This window comes from Citrus clementina, unplaced genomic scaffold, assembly GCF_000493195.1.
Source record: "Citrus clementina cultivar Clemenules unplaced genomic scaffold, Citrus_clementina_v1.0 scaffold_3, whole genome shotgun sequence".
In the NCBI taxonomy this organism is placed as follows: Eukaryota; Viridiplantae; Streptophyta; class Magnoliopsida; order Sapindales; family Rutaceae; genus Citrus; species Citrus x clementina.
Window position 1 is genome coordinate 23,481,388 of NW_006262339.1, and position 3,987 is coordinate 23,485,374.

Below are 3,987 nucleotides of genomic sequence, written 5' to 3' on the forward strand. Positions count from 1 at the left end.
TCCAACTTTAGATCATTACAGAACGTTTCTTTATGGTAAAATGAGGAAGAAATTTCACACATTAGATATCATAAGGCCAACGTTTCTTTATGGCAAAATGAGGAAGAAATTTTACACATTAGATATCATAAGGCCCCCGACGTATGTAAGTGGAAAACTACCTTCACTTCACGAGGAGAGATCAACCTTCATATAGAAGAAAAGGCTAATTTCTGGAAGTGTTACACGTCCGTCGGAACAATGGGTTTCTGAGCTTGGGGTGTCGGCGGAAGAGAGAGATTATTGAGAGAATAACAATTGATTTTTAAATGCCAACGCTCACCAACTTGCAATCTTTTGAACTCGATTAATAAATCCTTCATTCTTGAAAATTACTTTAGCCCTTAAGGTTCACAGAGCATTCGACAGCCCAAGTTTACAAGCAGTGGAAAATCCAATGGCATAGAAAAGACATTGAATTCTTCTTTCTCAAAAGCACAGATATTGCAGCATCAATGAATTTTTATACCTTTACGTTCTGCTTTTATGCAACAAAAAATTTCAATAAACTGACAAAAATTACAAATCAAAATCAAACCCAAAACCCTTTCTCTGACATATAAATAACGATCAAACTCCAGAAAGGCTTGCCCATTTTCCAAGCTCATAAGGATCACAATAATAATATAACTTGATTCTGTTTGACAAAGACAAACCTGTAACCACAAGTGGAGCTCTCAATCCTGAATCATCTTGTTCTGAAGGTTCATCTGCAAATGCTGTAGTCCTTCCCGAAATTAACTGAAGCCGAACCAGGTCTCTGAAGACGTAATGTGATCCAAATAATGCAGCACCTAACAGGATTCTTAAAAGTAAATTTTACATGCCTAGGTAATTTTTCAACACTAGCTGACTTTTCTGGACCATACAAATCTGAAGAAGATGTGATGAGGGATTGGACATCCCATTTTCCCATTGATGACCTTTCCTCCCGGTGTATCTTATTGCTTGCCCAGATTTGCACCTGTAACAGCAATAGGAAGCAAATTCAGGAGGCAGAGAGCACTGCAGGGAAGAAAATTACAAATACTGACTAAATAATACAGCAACCTCAACACACATTCATGAAGGAAAGGGCCGGATAGTTCTTATTCTTTTTCCTTTTAACTAATGACAAAAAGCTACAATTTCTCTAGCAGTTAAATTTGCATTTGAAAATTGTTCCTCTCAAGATTAAAACTCATCAGAATTATTTTGTTTAATTATTTTGGTTCCTTTTCTTTCCTCTCAATTTCAAATTTGATTTTAAATCCTCACCTACATCTACCCAAATAGGATATTATTGATGTGATCTCTGTTAATATCAAACTTGGATTCTGAATGATAAAGGCAAACCAATAGAACAGTGGAAGGTTTGATGCATCTTGGTCATGCAGTCACACGCCAGCTCCAGTAATAGCCAAAACCTCAGCACTAACTGATCTTGGGAAAGGTATCAGGATGTTTCGCCCATTCCCACAAAGAGGTATAGAACCAACCAGTCAACAGAATCCTATAATTACAAATTTCAAGAAGTTATATGTTTGCATATATTGTATATTTCTTGAAATATCTCAAAGAAACAAGAAGAAAAAAAGTAATACTAGAAAGGTAATTACCGGGAATTTATCTACGCATAGCTAATAATTCTATACACTTTTTTTTTAAAGTCTTTTTATGTAGTCTACACCTTTTTTGTTACATATTTATAAATCTGAAGCCTCCCTGCAAAGTCTAAAACTTGTAGGACCAGCTAAATGGATTCTTTGACTTTGTACACACCAAATCCAAGGGTATTCAGAATTTATTTTGAAAGATATACATAAACTTCAAGCTGGATGTCATTTCCATCAATATCGCTTAGGACCAGGCAGTCATAGTACAAGAATTTAAAAAGCACAGGTTAACCAAGATAATACAATAGCTGCATAGGCACAGATTAAGCGTGACAAAGGCCATGTCATTTTCTAACGCATCTCTGCTTTCCATAATGCAACCATTTAACCGTACAATGACTTAATTAATTGTGGTCACTGAAGTCAACCCTTCATACATCCATTCTACTATCAACAGTTGAATATGCCAAAATTGCCAGCCAGATATATATGCTTCTCCCCTAAAGAGTTGTTCCTAAACATTAATAATTTTTGTCATTACCCAAAAAAAAAAAAAAAACACTCAACTGCAACAAGTTCTCGAAGGTCACGACTTGAATAATAATCCTACCTGCAATGTTCAATCTGAAAGTTCTAGCAAAGTATTTCCTCATTAAAAATAACAAATACCAAATCAACTTGAGATGCAACAGGTGACTCCAGACTCTTGGTGGACAGTCAAGTTCTCTAAGCTAGATGACAGAGAAGTTTTAAAAGAAGTTTCAAATCATCTTACTATGCAATAGTTGACTACCAACCATTAGTGGTCAGCATCAGAAAGGAAAAGGACTTAGATGTAGCTCAGCTATGTCAATTATCAAGAAAAGAAACAAAATAAGAATAATAAATAAAAGTATTTCTCACCATGAAAAGATAAAAAAAAAAAAAAAAATTACCTTGATAAGCTGATATGGAAAGAAATGAGCGGATGAGTGGGGAATTGTGTAATCACCTGTTTGGATCCTGATCAGAACATCAAGAAGAAGAAGAATCCATGAGATTTAATTTTTTTAAAAAGAAAGAAATATAATTAAAACGTAATTGTAATTGGTTGGATATTTATTAACTACACATACCTGGGATTGGATTTCGTGAATTTAAACAGGATACAGTTGTCTCTGTGCTTTGGGATCTATCACATAATGGCAATCTATCCGGACACAAGGTATATCGGCTATCAAGGACCAATATTGTCCTTTATCCTTCTCGAACCTTTCTTCAATCAACGGACATCCATAGATTTCTAGTCTCAAAAGTGAGGTAGGCAGGCCATTGTCTGGAAACTTCTGGAGCTTTGGACAACAACAGAGCTGAAGAGATTCAAATGAAGTGAGGTTTTCAATTGAGGATATGCGTTCCAAATTAGGAAAATTCCAAATTGACAGATGCTTTAGAGAGGCAGGAAGTGCCTTTCCTGTATCTTTCTCTGGTGGAAATGACACCACGCCGCAACATTCTCCTCCAAATAGCGTGAGTAGTCTAACAGAGGTGAATCTGTGCAATCCCGGGCCACGCTCCAATATCAATGGCTTATAAATCTTCTCATAGTCAATACAAACTGAAGCAAGGTTGGTGGGAAAGCAATTCGCAGTGAAAGATCCTATGGTTGGACAATCTTGTATTAATAAGTATTGAAGAGATGTGAGATTGCGCAGGCCGTTGGGGAGGGCCTACAGTTTCTTACAATTAAATATCTCAAGCGTAGTCAGTTTCCTAAAAGGCGCCAGCCCTCCTTCTGGAAAGGAAACAAGGTTTGGACATTCATTTATCCTCAATAGTCGAAGATGGCGGGCCTTGTGCAAGTTATCAGGTAAAACTTTCAGATTTTGACAAATAAAAATTTCCATAGTTTCAAGAGATGTGTTGTCGTCCAACCCTTCTGCTATTGACTCCAGGTTTGAGCAACTAATAATATAAAGGTGCTTAAGAGCCTTCGATAGATTGCCTCTCAATGACAAGAAAGCAAGCTTCGAGCAACGATCAACATAAATATTTTCAAGCGTGGCGGGTAGCTCACTTTTTGACCATAAGGATGTCAGAGATGGACAAGGAATAATCTGTAACTGCTCAAGAACAGAGGTGTACCCACCGCAACTATTGATGTCTGAAATTTGATCTTCCTCTACCAAAGTCCTAAGACTGTTGCAATAGTAGACCATTAATGAACGTTATCTCCACCAGTGGGAATCAATTAATATTTCAAAATCGTTGGCACTGGAAAGGGGGGGGGGGGGGGGGGGCCAAAAGGAAAAAAAAAAATTTTTTATTAAACCCGGGGGGGAAAAGTTGAAAAAAAAAGGGGGTGTCCCCCCCC

General features: G+C 37.0%; 1 long non-coding RNA gene across 1 annotated transcript in view; it reads right to left on the minus strand.

The window, feature by feature from the left end:
* Positions 1 to 1,375: 1,375 nt before the first annotated feature.
* The window catches only part of LOC18046447, a 3,335-nt gene continuing 723 nt past the window's right edge, over positions 1,376 to 3,987 (minus strand). The window contains exons 2-4 of the long non-coding RNA XR_002906453.1: positions 2,750 to 3,812; positions 2,570 to 2,636; positions 1,376 to 1,531 (exon numbers count right to left, since the gene is read on the minus strand). This is a non-coding gene — a long non-coding RNA (uncharacterized LOC18046447). The remainder of the gene's footprint in view (positions 1,532 to 2,569; positions 2,637 to 2,749; positions 3,813 to 3,987) is intronic.